The sequence below is a fragment of the Rhincodon typus genome, chromosome 9 (genome assembly GCF_021869965.1).
Source record: "Rhincodon typus isolate 14 chromosome 9, sRhiTyp1.1, whole genome shotgun sequence".
In the NCBI taxonomy this organism is placed as follows: Eukaryota; Metazoa; Chordata; class Chondrichthyes; order Orectolobiformes; family Rhincodontidae; genus Rhincodon; species Rhincodon typus.
Window position 1 is genome coordinate 33,187,628 of NC_063340.1, and position 7,038 is coordinate 33,194,665.

General features: G+C 39.6%; 1 long non-coding RNA gene across 1 annotated transcript; it reads right to left on the reverse strand.

The window, feature by feature from the left end:
* Nucleotides 1-420: 420 nt before the first annotated feature.
* On the reverse strand, nt 421-1,290 carry LOC125484116. Its single transcript, XR_007262974.1, has 2 exons — nt 1,124-1,290; nt 421-960 (listed from the first exon to the last, which is right to left on the reverse strand). It is a non-coding gene; the product is annotated as an uncharacterized LOC125484116 (long non-coding RNA).
* Nucleotides 1,291-7,038: the final 5,748 nt, after the last annotated feature.

Here is a 7,038-nt window from a genome sequence, read left to right on the forward strand (position 1 = left end):
TATCCACCAAAACCCACTTTTCTGTAGTTTTCAAGCTGAGTTTTCTCAGTGACTAGTTTGCATGGTGAGTTTGGTAATATCACAACCCGTGGTGAGTTGAGCGGTTGATAAGGCATTAAACAAACAATAATATGTGCCAAGTGGCAACTCGCCACTACCTAGCAAGAATCTCACCAAACCACTTGAGAATAGCATATAAAATGTGATGCGATAATCTCGACATTGAGATGTGCATCACTGAATATCTATCCTGATTCTAACACACATCTCACCGCAGACCATATCACTCAGAGTCTGGTCTTTGTATTTTGTGTGAATGATTACCTGTTATTATCATTGGCAGCGAGCTCTAGGTATTTGTTTCTGTCAGTTCCAACCAGTGCATACTATTTTTATAGAACATAATGTATTTTCCCCTGCTTTTTATTTCTACTTCATGATTAATAATTTTATTCAGCAAGAGACAGGAAAGCAGGTTTGGATTACATTTCAACACCTAGAAGGTGAGTTTGTCAAACAGGTATTCTCCCATGCCATTCTCAGGGTCTTCCAGTCTCTTCAGGTAGGTGATGTGATCTCCAAGCTTCTTGATCCTGTATGCTTGCTCATCCAAGTAGTAAGACTCCAGAAAGTTGCAAAGTATAATTCCCATTCTAAACTTTTGATCAAGAATGTGATGCTGGTATATCTCTCATGCTGATTTTCTAGAATCCTGCAGTAAGACTTCTGATCAGTTCAATTTTATTTACACTTCTCACCATTTAAGGAATTATGGTCAACTTGCATACTGCAAGATAAGGTAAACAAGCATGTGGCAAGCTATAACTCTGATATATTGCAATATTCAAAATTCCTCCAATGTCCTGCTATAGAGCATGAGCCAAAACCTTCTGGCTCAAATTTAGGTTGCTATCAACTAAGCCAAACCAACACTGTATTAGTTGACAGATCTGGAAGCACCTGTAAAGAGAGAAACAGAGTTAACATTTCAAGTCCAACATGACCTACTGAGTTTCTCCTGCACTTTCTGCTGGCATTTCAGATCTCCAGCATCTGCAGCACCTTCATTTTGTTTTATTCTGTTGGTTGGCACGTAGGTTAAGGGCACCAGGGTGTTCAGTACCTTTGAACCGTTTCCCAACAAATAGCCCACTCAGGAAAAGAATGCAAGGAGACTGGGCATCTGAGGTCTGAAAACAATTAGGAGAAAACAAAAGCACTGTTAACATTTCTTTAGTTCACCACCAGGGGGACAGAATTATCTTTCATCATCGAATACTTTGTGAAAATTCTGACATGATCATAACAAGTTCATGGTAGAATTTTTATAATATGGTATGCATAGCATATATAGTGCAAATTATATATTATATAATGTTATAATAACTTAAAAAGGTTATTTGTGGTATAACTTTTACTGCTCATGGATTAAAGGTTCTAATCGTGTTGCTATGGTGATTTATTTTTCATTTAACTATACTCTGAACAGATATTGCCTACAATGATGTGATCTAATTCAAAAAGCAATCTAAGATAAAGAGAAAATGGTGAAGCTGGGTCATAAACCGAATTGTTCCACAACATGCAGCACATGGTCCATGGTCTTAGCAAAAGATTTTGTTCATGTGAAAGCTGCTGAAATATGAAGCATGAAAATGCAGTTTAAACAGGAAATGCATATTTTAATGCAATCATAAATCAAATTTCCATTAGATTATAACAAAGTTGAATGAAAAACATGGAAGTGAGTACCAAATTGTGCATATACACCAAATATGCAGCTTTACCTAATGCTCTCATAATCTCATCTTGAGCTGTTGAGTATGGGCTGGGATTTAGATTGCAGCAGTCCTCGCTTCTCAGTTGACACCTATTATGTTCTAGCTATATATAGCTGGACTGTGGAAAGAAAAAGGATAGAGAAAATGGAGGAAGAGATGGAATGGAGGAAAAATAATGATTAGGAAATGGTAAAGAAAAGAGAGAGGTAAAAGTAAAACAGAAAAGGGACAGCGAGACACACACACAGACACACAGACATACACACACACACACACACACACACACACACACACACAGAGCACAAAATAGCAAACCAAGGACAGAACTTTGTTTTCACAGGCTGCTCACATTCTTGTGAAATTGGGCAAGGCAGAGCTCATGCATGCATAATTGAATGCACACACAGCACTTCTCACAGGCCTCCCATTACCACTGGTTTAACCATTAAAAATAGATGTGGAAATAGTCTGGTCTTTTCAATCATTAAAAATTAATGCTGGGGAGTTTCAACTTCATATCATTGCTAATTTTTGACACTGTTGCACAGTTTTATACAATTATCTTTATACAACAGTTAATACCTATAATTTCAATGTGACTTCATTGACATTGCATCAATATGTATTTCCTAATTTTTATATTAGTGTAATGATACCTTGGCCACCATTCTAATATGAAAAATGAATAAAATGGCAGTATAAAAATGTAAAAAAGTGAAGGACTATCAAAAGGTACAAATCTAATTGCAGAGGTTATAGGTTTAAAAGGTACATGTCTGCACTATACAGCAAAGTGGAATTGTGGTTGATCATCTTTTCCTGGGTTTTATTAGGGCACCAAATGATTAGTTCCAAGATCAAGGTGCATGCTTTGCAATCTAAGCACAAAATTTGTCTGTGAGGCCAGCAATACAAATTCCTGATTGCTGACATGTAGGGAACCTTCTCAAATTATTCTACCAGCTTCGCTAGCAACCTCAATGTTTATTTGCAGGATTTGTGGAGGATGGGGAGGAGTGCGAATATTGTGTGTGCATTTGTTAGCAGCGTAACCATACAGATAAGCATGTGGAGGGATCTCAATGACATGCTTCATTTAAATAATAGAAAGCAAAGTCCAGGCATAGGCTCACTGCCTAGATAACTGACAAGAATGAGACTTCCTCCTCAGGAGATTGCAACCATAGAAGGAGGAGAGTACTGGACTTTAGTGGGTGAAGGGTTTCCAGAGCAAACAGAAAGGGCTGGGAATTTGCAATTCCCAGCTGGGAGCTGAAATAACTGCACAGAGGCCAGTATCCCATCACTAAGCCACCTTTATTTACATGTGAACATGACTAGCCAACTCAGAGCCAGTCCCTAGAATGAGGAGAGTCTCTGAATCTCCTATTTATATCTGTCAGCCAGGGTTCCCTGATTGGCCCGGGTTAACAATCCCAATCAAGGATCTCATTGTCCATGGATCCACCTGGCACTTGTTCCAGTCATTACAGGAGCAATAATTCAATGTGCAGGATCATGAATGGTTAGGACAGGGAAAGCCCTAAGACACATTGACGAGTCTAGGGAGATCTACTGCTCCTTCTGATCTGAATTAAGTTCAAAGACACAAATCTGCATCATAAGCTTCCCTCTTCCCTTGGTTAACAACACTTTGACAGTCCTCTGGGAAAAAGTCCTATTCTGATTTTGCAATTTTGCACATGTTAGAAAGATTCCTCCATGATAGTGAAATGAATTATCGAATGTGAGGGGTGCTCATCAAGATCCTGACTAATCCCAACAAATCTGACAGGTAGTGATGTTACTCAGCATTTAACACTACTTTGGTATCCAACCTGCCATCCTGGTTCTTGTACAATTTGTTAATGGACTCTCCTAAACATTCTCAGCTAAACATGCATTCAGCTGCCCAAAGGACTAGTGTGACCCCATCCCACTGACCCTACTTCTACATAGTGTCATTTAAAGGGATCAGCATGGGTCTGTCAGGTGTGGTATTTTAATTTTATTTTGCTGTTGCAGAGTTAGTGAAAGTGCTGTGTTGGAGGATTGCTAACAATTATTTAAGTAATTAGAGAGGAGCTTTCCAGGGAATTTGAAGACTAGACAGTGGGAGGCCTGCTGTCACCCAGAGAGGATATGGATGCAGTCCATCATGGGATACAGTCCATTATTCACCGTGTGCAACTCCTGCCTCTATTCTAGCCTCTGAGAAAAACAATGCAAATCTCAGAGCTGTTTGCTGTGCGCATCAAACTAAATGATGGTGTTTTATTTGTCAGTCACATTTTCTTGCTCAAACCTTTTGCAGCAAAGCTGTACTGGCTGGCCAGGCAACAGCCTTCAGATTTCCAAAAACATATGCTGTGTATATTTATTGTGAAAAATAGAGCTTAAGTCTTCAACAACAGGCCATAGAGGGGTTCATCACTCCCAACAGTCTGTCCCTGTTCCAAGGATATGTCCATACTCAGGTGTCCATGGACGGGGAGTATGCAGTGACCACTGGCATGGTCCATGGTAGGTGGGTCCTAAAGGGGCTAGGGTGCACCATCATTCCCTGTCATGTAGTTATGATTTAATTTTGATAAGTTTTCTTTGCAAATTTCTGTCAATCGTTTGATTCTTTTTGTTACAGTGCCCACCAAGAATATTTATCAACAATTTTTGTTTATTTCAAATGAATTGAACTTGATCCTAATCTTTATTTATGAAGATGTTCCCATTTATAGCAGCAAAACTAAATTTCTTGTTAACTAGGAGGTGATGACAAGGTGATGTTGTCATTGGACAAGTAATCCAGACCCCCAGGCTAATTCTCTGACAACATGGCTTCAAAGCCAACTACAACAGATGATGAAATTTGAATTCAATTACTAATGCAGAATTAAAAGCAAGTCTAATGATGACCATTGTCAATTTTCTTTAAAACCCATCTGGTTCACTAATGCACTTTAAAGGTGAAAATTTGCCATTCTACGTGTGAGTCCAGGCTACAGCAATATGGTTAACACCTGATAAGAACAAAATGGTGATTGCAGATAAAATCATGGAAAAATGGATAGGGACCAGACTGGAAGCATATTTAAATTTATGATTGATAAATTTGCCAATGAGCAGTTAGGAAAAGTGTGAAAATGTGGATGTTCTAGACGATATCCTTTCAGCGTGGGATTTTAAGAAATGGCAGGGAGCAGTGGATATTGGTTGAAGTGTGTTTTGTGACTGGAAGCCTTAGGAGCATAAGAAGTAGCTGAAAGAGAAGGTAATTTGGCATATTGAGCCTGTTCTGTTATTCAATATGATCATGGCTGATCATCCAACATCTGTTCCTGTTTGCTCCCCTCATCCTTTGATCACTTTAGCCCTAAGAATGATATGTAACTCCTTCTTGAAAACATTTAATGCTTTGTCCTCAACGACTTTCTGTGGCACACAATTCTCTGAGTGAAGAAATTTCTCCTCACTCAGTTCTAAATGGCCTATATTCTTAGACTGTGACCCCTTGTTCTGTGCTCCCCAGTCATCAGGAACATCCATCCTTGCTTACCCTGCCTAGCCTTGTTAGAATTAAATGGGTTTCTATGAAATCCCCCCTCATTCTTCTAAACTTCAGTGAATTTAGTCCTAACCAATCTAGCCTCTTGTCATACCTCAATCCTTCCATCCCAAGAATCTGTCGGGTAAATATTTGTTGCACTCCATCCATTTCCAGAACATTCTTTCTCAGATAAAGAGACAAAAACCGCACACCAAATAGTGGTCTCATCAACTACAGCAAGACATCCTTGATCTTGTACTTGAATTGTCTTGCCTTGAAGGCCAACATACTATTTGCTTTCTTCACCCTCTGCTGCACCTGCATGCTTATTTTTGGTGACTAATATTCAAGGATACGCAAGTCTCATTGCCTTCCTGTTCTTGTTACCAAAGTGAATGATCTCATATTTATCCACAGTTTACTTTGTCTGCTATGCATTTATTCACTCACTCAACTTGTCCACTCAACGCTGCAGGCAAGGATGCCTTAAGGCATAGTATATTGGCAAGACCATGCAGATGCTATGATAACGGATGAATGGACACTGCACAACAATCGTCAGACAGGAATGTTCCTTCCCATTCAGGAACACTTCAGGGGTCAAGAGCATCCAGGCTCCGATCTTCGGGTAAGTGTCCTCCAAGGTAGACTCCAAGATACACAACAACGCAGAATCACCAAGCAGAGACTGATAGCAAGTTTCATAGCCATGAAGACAGCCTCAACTGTGACCTTGGGTTCATGTGGCGCTACAGGTGACCCCACCATACTGTTCTGTATCTGTAAAATCTTCCCTGTTTTCCTGTTTTGACAGCATCACCTCGATAAATTGTTATGCTCTCGCTACCTTAATTAGTTTGTACGGTTTTGAATTACTTATTACACTCTCTCACACACACTCACACACACACACTCTTTCACATACATATACTCTCTCACATTCACACACATATACTCTCTCACATTCACACACACACATACAAACACACACACACACACAAACACACACAAATCTATGGGGCAAATCATTTCATCCAAGATGTTTGTTTATTTGCAGTTATATTCTATTTTGTTTGAAAAACACACAAATTGTAGTCAGTGTGGCATCTTATAAATTCCAACTTTTGGAATAAAACCAGCCTGATTCTGGGTTAAAACTCTGAGACAGATTCTGAACAAAGCCTCACACCTACAATTCAGTGTCTGACCTGAGATGTCCTTTTGTATATTTCTATGGGCCTGCCTGATTGTCATGACAGTACAGCACAGACATTGACTTTATAAACACTTTACTCACTGTCTGGTGCTCTTGGTCACCTGCAGAAACTTATCATCTGACACTCCACTCACACCAGTTGTATGATCTTTTGATCTCTCTGCCCTTGATCTCCCTGCCTATAAACTCTGTGTCTGCTTACTTCACTGCACCTGATGAAGGGGCTGTGCTCCAAAACTTGTGTGATTCCAAATAAACCTGTTGGACTATGACCTGGTGTTGTGTGACTTGTGACTTTGTCCTCCTCACCCTCCCATCTTAGTTTATGTCCAGTGGCATCCCAATAGGGTTTAGCACATGGTCCCTTCTGTTTGTTGTGTACATTAACAATCTAGACATTAATGGAGGAGATATGATCAATAGGTTTGAAGATGACATGAAAATTGATGGTGTGGTAAATAGCAAGGAGGTAAGCATGAGACTACAGGATGATATAG